The 9,514-nt window shown below is 46.3% G+C and overlaps 1 long non-coding RNA gene across 2 annotated transcripts in view; it reads right to left on the minus strand.

Annotated features, from left to right (window-relative positions):
• Positions 1-335: 335 nt before the first annotated feature.
• The window catches only part of LOC104982916, a 16,169-nt gene continuing 6,990 nt past the window's right edge, over positions 336-9,514 (minus strand). For both annotated transcript variants that reach the window (XR_824571.1, XR_824570.1), the window contains one exon: positions 336-1,146. This is a non-coding gene — a long non-coding RNA (uncharacterized LOC104982916). The remainder of the gene's footprint in view (positions 1,147-9,514) is intronic.

Consider the following 9,514-nt stretch of genomic DNA (forward strand, 5'->3'; position numbering starts at 1 on the left):
AGTCAGTTCTGAGTCTTAGGTGGAACTGACTTAAAGACACAGCCTAGGGTAAATACATAGTTCATTAGCAGAGCTTAGAAAAACATTTCCATAAGAAAAACGCATCGGTTAGCTCAAGGTTTGAGGAAAGTTAAGTTCAGGTGGAACTAAGGTGTCGTCATGGCAACACAGATTATAAAAGAAACCTCTTTTTAAATTTGTATTTTACATTTATATTTAAAGTCACTCAGTCGCGTCCGATTCTTTGTGACCCCATGGACTGTATAGTCCATGGAATTCTCCAGGCCAGAGTACTGGAGTGGGTAGCCTTTCCCTTCTCCAGGGGATCTTCCCAACCCAGGGATCGAACCGGGGTCTCCCGCATTGCAGGGGGATTCTTTACCAGCTGAGCTGTCAGGGAAGCCAAACATCTGACACTTGTAGTTTGTCTCCTCCTGTCGCTTGAGAGCTAAATAGTGTCTGACCAGTGCAGCCTATCTCCTCCTCCTCCTCTTTGGAGACCCCTGCCTTCCTGCCCGTTACCCTCTCGTTCCCCTCTTTTCCTTCAGGAGGATTACGTTGCCTAAGCAAAGGAGCATCGTCTCTAAATTGGTGAGGCAACATATTCTCCTAACCCTCATATCAAGGTCTCTGATCCAGGGACACCAAGTAGTAGTTGGAGGAGTAGCTGGAGGAAGCTGCTACAGTGGCAGGAGTCTGAGCAACCACGTGTAACTTACGAGCTTTCATGCGCCTACAAACAAATCCAGCTCCACAGTTACAGACGCGGGGAGCAAACAGCAGAACAGAACAATCAGCAACGCTAAAAGTCACATTATGTCCATAGTTAGGGTACAAAGTGTTGCACCAGTCCACTTTAGGATTGTTAGATGTCATCAGATGAAGAAGAGGCATCACATATGATTGTTGACGTCGAAGGTGTTCGCAGACTTGGAGAAAGTCTTTTCCTTGAAGTGGAGACATCCACCACGGGAAGCCTTCCACTGATGAAGAGGGGGGCGCTCCGCAGACCCAGCATTTAGACCAATTGTGGAATGCAGCGTAGGAGTGAGCGCAGGACAGGAAGGCATTGTGTTGAGGATCAAACGGCAGACTCAGGACTTTTGGAGTCAGCAGAAGTAGGCTCACATAGATTATCAGGCCCATCTGAAAAGTACAAAGTCAGAGCACAGAAAGTAAAGACATAAAATGATGTCACTTAGTCTTGGTCAGGGTGCCACCTCTTAACTCGAGTGTGATGTACCCACGAATCAATTCCTGGCACTTGACAGCTGTGGGAGAAGAAAGAATAACCTGGTAAGGGCCTTCCCAGAGGGGCTCGAGGGATGGGCCCCCAGATCCCAATGTTTTTATCAGGACCTCAGTTCCTGGCTCAAACAGAGGCTTGCTTGACTCAGAGGCTGGGTCAGAAGTCACCTCCCGGAGTTCCTTTAATGCCTGTTGAAAAGCTGAGAGCTAAGTTACATAATTAGTTAATTCCAAGGCTTCAGGGTCTATAACAATGTCTGTGCGTAAGAAAGGCCTTCCATAAAGACATTCAAAGGGGGACAGTCCCTCCTTTTGGGGGCAGTTCAAGCCCTCATTAAAGCTAAGGGTAGAACTTTAAGCCAATTGTCCTGAGTCTCTTGAGTTGATTTGCGCAGAGGTCTCTTAATAATGTCATTAGCTTTTTCAACCTTTCCTGAGGATTGGGGCCTCCAGGAACAGGGTAAGTGATATTCTATTCCTAGAGCTTTTGACAACCCCTGAGTTACAGCAACTTTAAAGGTGGAGCCATTGTCACTCTGAAGGCTCTGTGGCAGCCCAAACCTGGGGATAATTTCAAGGATTAAAATGCTTATAACCTCCTTAGCCTGTTCACTACGACAGGGAAAAGCCTCAATCCATCCAGTAAAAGTATCCATCCACACTTGTAAGCAAGAATACCCATTAGCTTTTGGCATATGAGTAAAATCAATTTCCCAGGGTATTTTCCTCTGCAGGGTATTTTCCACTTTGTTGTAACCCATATTTTGCTAGCTTTCCAGTCTTTGGGCAATTTTTCTGACAAACCTCACATCTTTTGATAATGCTCTTTAAAGTTTTCATTATATTTTTACCTTCAAACAAACGAGAAGCCATCTGGTAAGTACTTTCAACACCTAAATGAAAACTCTGGTGTAAACCCTCAGAATTTTCCATTGAGCATTTTCAGGAATTATTCATCGTCCATCCGCAGACTGTAACCATCCTTTATCGGTAATCTTGGCTCCTCTTTTCTCATATCTTTCTAATTCTTCCTCAGTATATTGTGGTTTTTCCTGTTCCACAGGACCTGTCCAGATCAAAGGCGCCTGCAGTGAAGGGGTTTCATAAAGTGCCACTTTTCTGGCTTGACAGTCAGCCAACTGATTACCTTCGGCCACTTTACTCCCAGCCCTGCTGTGCCCTTTGCATAACAGCTACTTCTTTAGGACAATATATAGCAGTTAAAAGTCTCTCAATCTCTCTGAAATGCTTAATAGGTTCTCCTGTTGCCATTTTAAACTGTCTTCCTTTCCATATTGCACCATGAGCATGTACAGTCAAACACGCATACTTAGAATCAGTGTAGAGATTTACTTGGTGCTCTTTGCTTAACTCTAGACCTCGGGTCAGAGCCACAAGCTCTGCTAACTGAGCACTCATTCGCTGGGGGAGAGATTTTGCTTCTAAAACCTGTTTAGCTGTCCCCATGGCATAACCTGCTTCCCATCCCAAACCAAAGAACAGCCATCTGTAAATATTTTCATATCAGGATTGTCTAATGCATCTTCCCAAGCTGCACAGTTTAAAGTTAGACATTGAGATTGTCCCCAGTAGTGATCAGGTGTCTCATTTTCCTTCTCAGGAAGAAAAGTGGCAGGATTTAAGTTCCCAGAAACTTTAAGCTTGGAAGGAAAGTTATGTCCAACCTAGATAGCATATTCAAAAGCAGAGACATTACTTTGCCAACAAAGGTTCGTCTAGTCAAGGCTATGGTTTTTCCTGTGGTCATGTATGGATGAGAGAGTTGGACTGTGAAGAAGGCTGAGCGCCGAAGAATTGATGATTTGGAACTGTGGTGTTGGAGAAGACTCTTGAGAGTCCCTTGGACTGCAAGGAGATCCAACCAGTCCATTCTGAAGGAGATCAGCCCTGGGATTTCTTTGGAAGGAATGATGCTAAAGCTGAAACTCCAGTACTTTGGCCACCTCATGCGAAGAGTTGACTCATTGGAAAAGACTCTGATGCTGGGAGGGATTGGGGGCAGGAGGAGAAGGGGATGACAGAGGATGAGATGGCTGGATGGCATCACTGACTCAATGGACGTGAGTCTGAGTGAACTCCAGGAGTTGGTGATGGACAGGGAGGCCTGGCATGCTGCAGTTCACGGGGTCGAAAAGAGTCAGACACGACTGAGCGATTGATCTGATCTGATTGGTCCTTCTAACAACAGTGACTGATATTTAAAAAGCCAACTGTCTGTCACCCAAATATTAACTTCAGAGTTTAAGATTCTACTCCCACAGGCTGCTGCTGAGGCCCTCAGGGTTGCGTCAAAACTCCCAAGGCCCTACCTTTTCTTTCAGTGTCAAACAAATTAAAGTCTGACCCTGTGGGTGAACTCAACAGGAGCTTGCAGGAGAGCAGTCTGAAGAGCCTTAAAAGCCTTGTATCTGGAGACCAAACCAGTTTGTCGGTTTGGGCCTGTTGAGTTTCAGTTATAAGTTCATATAAAGGCCAGGCAAGTTCCCCATAACCCGGGATCCAAATTCGACAGTAGCCTGTGATTCCCAAAAAGCCTCTAAATTGTCTTAAAGTCATAGGTAGGGGATGACTTAGTATAGGTTTAATTCTAGAAAGCATATTGAAAAATATTTGGCTCGTTTAGGGATTTCACCCAATAGAGTACAAGGATTAGGCACCGTGGGGTGTAAAGGAACTGCAGCCTCAATTATTATTTGTAAATCTTCAACTAGTCTCCACTTACCATTTGACTTCTTTATACCCAAAATAGGAGTGTTGCATGAACTGTTACAGGGAATTAATAGTCCCTGCTCCTTTAAATTCTTGGTGATGGGTTTTAACCCTTCCTTAACCTCAGGTTTCAGTGGATACTGCTTTCGATGTGGAAATAAGTGCAGGTCTTTGAACTTAACAACTACAGGAATAGCATTTTGTGCTCGACCCACAGATTTTCCATGAGCCCACATTCTAGGATTTATATTTTATTCAATTAATGGGAGAGAAAGGGAGGGCTCCATATTCATGAAAACAGAGGCATGGACCTTGCTCAGTATATCCCTCCCCAAAAGAGGTGAGGGAGACTCTGGCACGATCAGAAACTCGTGCGAAAATAGCACAGAGTCCCAGTTGCAGCTTAGAGGATGACTGAAATAATAACGTTTGGCTTGTCCTGATAGTCCCACTATGGAAGCGGATCGAGAAGAAAGTGAGCCAGGGGCTTCAGTGAGCACAAAGTAAGCTGCCCCAGTGTCCAAAAGGAAATCGATGGATTTGCCCCCACAGTTATGAATACCCGGGGTTCCTCAGATGTAATTAGGATGGGAGCTTGTGTGGGGACCCCCAGGCACCTTCAGTCCTGGTTTTCTTGAAACCTAGGTCCCTGAAACCTATGCCTCTGGGGGCAGTCTTTCCTCTAGTGTGGTCCCTGGCAGACTGGACGTTGCGCCAGGGGCGGTTAGACACCCGAGGGCAATCCCGCTTGAGGTGCTTGAGGTGCCCCTCCTTTCCACAGTAATAGCAAACCCATCCCTTTTCACCTGTGTCCCTCCAGAAATTTTTCTCAGGCTGTTTAAGAACGGTTCTGACAGACATAACAAGGGCTTCCGCCTGTTCCCTTATCTTTCTCTGCCTTTCTTTCCTCATATTCCCTAATGTAACTGACTGTTCAAGCCAGATGCAACAGATTATCTAAAGACTGCTTTGGTCCATATGCCTGTTTTAATAGCTTATGGCAGATATCTGGAGCTGACTGAGAAATCTATCTTTTAATCTATCTATCTATCACTCTCCCCTCTTCACTTTCGGGATCAATCCTAGTGAATCTGTGAAGGGCTTCCCTCAGTCTATCTAGGAATTTACCAGGAGCTTCCTTCTCCTCCTGTTCTGTGTTTGCCAACTTGGCAGAGTTTAAAGTCTTAGCACGCGCTTGCCTGAGTCCTTCAAGAGCACATCTGACAAAATGACTCTGATCCCATCTTCCTTTAGCCATGTTGTAGTCCCAGTCTAGTTCTGTAGTTGGGACTACCTGACTCCCAGTGGGGAGGGCGGCTATTACCAAGCCATTCATCTCCAAAGCAACAGCTTTCCCAAAAACTCGAGTTTTTGAGTGGGGAGTCAGCATCTGTCCCAGGATATACATCAGTTCAGTTCAGTCGCTCAGTCATGTCCGACTCTTTGTGACCCCATGGACCACAGCACGTCAGGCCTCCCTGTCCATCACCAACTCCCGGAGTTTACTCAAACTCATGTCCATTGAGTCGGTGATGCCATCCAACCATCTCATCCTCTGTCATCCCCTTCTCCTCCCACCTTCAATCTTCCCCAGCATCAGGTAGCCAAAGTATTGGAGTTTCAGCTTCGACATCAGTCATTCCAATGAATATTCAGGACTGATCTCCTTTAGGATGGACTGATTTGATCTCCTTGCAGTGCAAGGGACTCTCAAGAGTCTTCTCCAATACTACAGTTCAAAAGCATAAATTCTTCAATGCTCAGCTTTCCAACTCTCACATCCATACATGATCACAGGAAAAACCGTAGCCTTGACTAGACGGACCTTTGTTGGCAAAGTAATGTCTCTGCTTTTTAATCTGGTCATAACTTTTCTCCCAAGGGGTAAGCATCTTTTTAATTTCATGGCTGCGGTCACCATCTGCAGTGATTTTGGATCCCCCAAAAATAAAGTCTCTCATGTTTTCATTGTTTCCCAATCTATTTGCCATGAAGTGATGGGACCAGATGCCATGATCTTAGTTTTCTGAATGTCGAGTTTTAAGCCAACTTTTTCACTCTCCTCTTTCACTTTCATCAAGAGGCTCTCTTCCTCTTTGCTTTCTGCCATAGGGTGGCATCATCAGCATATCTGAGGTTATTGATATTTCTCCCAGCAATCTTGATTCCAGCTTGTGCTTCATCCAGCCCAGCGTTTCTCATGATGTACTCTGCATATAAGTTAAATAAGCAGGGTGACAATATACAGCCTTGATGTACTCCTTCACAGATTTGGAACCAGTCTGTTGTTCCGTGTCCAGTTCTAACAGTTGCTTCCTGACCTGCATAAAGATTTCTCAAGAAGCAGGTCAGGTGGTCTGGTATTCCCAACTCTTTAAGAATTTTCTACAGTTTGTTGTGGTCCACAGTCAAAGGCTTTGGCATAGGCAATAAAGCAGAAATAGATGTTTTTCTGGAACTCTCTTGCTTTTTCGATGATCCAGCGGATGTTGGCAATTTGATCTCTGGTTCCTCTGCCTTTTCTAAAACCAGCTTGAACATCTTGAAAATGTGGTATGCAGAACACAGCTTGAAAATGTGGTATGCAGAGAATTATGTGACAATAATTAAGTAATGATATGTGCTACAGTCTGAATCAAAGATTGAAAACAACATGCTCTGTGAAAGGAGCCAGCCACAAAACCCTAACCTGCAATATTCCATTTATACACAACGCCTAGATAGACAAATCCATCATGATGGAAAATGGTTGCCTCGGGCTGGGGTGACAGAGGTGAATGGAGAACAACTGCTAACGAGCGGCAGGTTTCTCCTGGGGATGATGAAAATGTTCTTGTGGTGACAACTGCACAACTCTGTGAATAAACTACAAGCCACTGAATTGAGCACTTAAAATAGGTGAATTATATGGTATGTGACTGTCTCAATAAAGTTGTTTTTAAAAATTAAAAAGCAACAAAAAAATCTTCCAACAGAAAAATGAGCCAAAGAAATGAACAGGCAATTCACAAATGAAAAAATATGCATGTGGTCAATACACTCAATACAGAAAAAAGATGTTCAATCTCACTAATAATCACACAAACATGAATAAGTACAAGTTAGCACTTCTGGTTTCAAGGTGGCAGAGATGGAAAACACTGAGTTCCCACTGTGGGCCAGCGCGCCCAGCGAGCAGCAGCAGAGAGTGGCTCACTGCGCCAGACTGCGGCCTGCGACGCCTCTGCAGAGGCTAAGTGCGCTCACTGGCCAGGCACAAAGGGAAAACGCCTGCATGTGACTAACTGACCAGAGAGCCCACCGTGCCACAGCCACGGTTTCCTGGCCTGATGGAGTGTTACCCAGCTGTAAGGAAACAGTGAGTCCTGGGAAAGGTCTGTGGCTGGGCCTGTGGGCCTGTGACCAGAGAAAACAGAGCCGCGCTAACGATTAGTCCCCCTACGCTGGGCACGTGGGGAGGCTACCGGCAGGAGGAACAGCAGGCTCGCCGTTTCCCAAGGGAGCAGCAAGTGGGGCGCACAAGTCCAACAGCGGCCACGAGGGAGAAACCGGAACAGCTGCTGGGCAACCTGCCTGCAGTGTGTCCTCCTTACACGCAGCCTCACCAAACGCCCACACTGATTCTCCGGGAGGGCAGGTATATGGTCCCCCTCGCTGTGCAGATGAGCAAACGACAGCTTAGAGAGGTTGTCATTCCACCCAGGTCTCAATGACTTGCCAGGATCCGAGGCCAAAGTCCACACTCCGTGAGGTGTGCTCTTTTCACTTTAAACAGGGGCAAGGCTGCCGTGGACAGACACAGAATTCTTGACTCACTGGATCCTCAGTCTGTCCCAAAAGGGCAAGTTCTCTGTCATTAGTTGGCAACTCCCTTTCCTTATACTAATCAGTGTTACAAAACATGTTTTATATATATATATAAAAAAGCCAAAAATGAGCAATATTAAGTCTTAGTTCTGATGCTCAGAGTCTGCAACTGCCAAAGGAAAGATACAATTGAAACTCTGAAGCATCTTAATTTCTGAAAGCATGGCACAGGAGGTAGGGGCTTCCCTGACGGCTCAGTGGTAAAGAATCCACCTGCCTATGCAGGAGACCTGGGCTTGATCCCTGGAGAAAGAAGATCCCCCGGAGAAGGAAAATGGCAATCCACTCCAGTCTTCTTGCCTGGGAAATCCCATGGACAGAGGAGCCTGGTAGGCTACAGTCCACGGGGTCGCAAAGAGTCAGACACAAATTAGTGACTAAACAACAACAACACGGCAGCCCAGGCGTGCGGCTGACTCACCACGCACGTCCCCAGTGCTGGAGAAACACTGTATGACGCCTTTCAGATGCGTCAAAGGACCGGCGAGTCAGCAAGGAATACCTGCAGGTCAAACCAACTCAAGCAAAGGCCGGAATTCAGACAGCAAGTGAAGCTTTGAGAGTGGGCAGCGAGGGCACCTGCAGAACTCAGCAAGCTCGAGGTCTCTAGGGAGGGCCCTCCAGGATACAGCCGGGTCCCAGAGGGTTATATCTCAGTGGAAAGAAGATGGCACAGAAAGCAGCCCATATCAAATCCCGGCACCACATGGAGAGGGGCACAATCCCTCTGGGAGAATCTGTAACCACTAGGCGGCCCCCAGGGACTGCAGCCCAGAGTCGCACACTGTACAACACACACTTCAGGCAGATAAAGAGAAATCCCACATGAGAGGGCCCAGTGCAAGGAGGAGCAAGGACCAACTACAGCAGTCAGTAAGAAACAAGCATATCTAGGGGCTTCCCCAGGGGGCCAGCGGTTAAGAATCCGCCTCATGGCGCAAGAGTCATCGCTTCGATCCCTGGTCTGGGCAGATCCCTCACGCCACACAGCAACTGAGCCAGGGCGCCACAAATACGCAGCTCACGAGCTACAGCTACTGAAGCCCCTGCGCCTCGCGCCTGCGCTCAGCAACAGAGAAGCCGCCGGCCGCCGCAAGGAAGGGCAGCCCCCGCTCACCCTAAGCAGAGAGAGCCCAGCAGCGGTGCAGGCCCCGCACAGCCAGAAAACGAAACCAGCAAGTAAGAGACACGTGAGCCTGAACAGACACAGGACTAACGGCGTCTCCACAGTTAAAGAGCTGAACCACACACCTGTGGGATAAAAGCAGGGAGTGTTAGTCGGTGGGATGTTGGCACACAGACAGAGACAGACGGTAAAGAACCCAGAAACAGACCCATTCACTTGTGGACACCTGATGCACAGTAATGGTCACTGATGACTTTAATGATCCACAGGAAACGAGTGTATTTTTCAGTACATAGTGCTGGCTTAATGTGACGTGCTTATTAAAAAAAGGAACAAAATTACCTCCCATCTCAAACCATATACAAAATTATTATGAACAAACTAAAGACCTTAGTGTAAAAGGTAAAAATCATAAAATGTTTGGAAGACAATATATGGGGAAATACCTTTATAAACTTTAAGTAGGGAGGAAGTTTTTATATAAGAAGTGCTAACTATTAAGAAAAAGTTAATAAATGACATTAAAATTAAGAATTTCTGTAC

The sequence above is a fragment of the Bison bison genome, unplaced genomic scaffold (assembly GCF_000754665.1).
Source record: "Bison bison bison isolate TAMUID 2011002044 unplaced genomic scaffold, Bison_UMD1.0 scf7180017860866, whole genome shotgun sequence".
Lineage (NCBI taxonomy): Eukaryota > Metazoa > Chordata > Mammalia > Artiodactyla > Bovidae > Bison > Bison bison.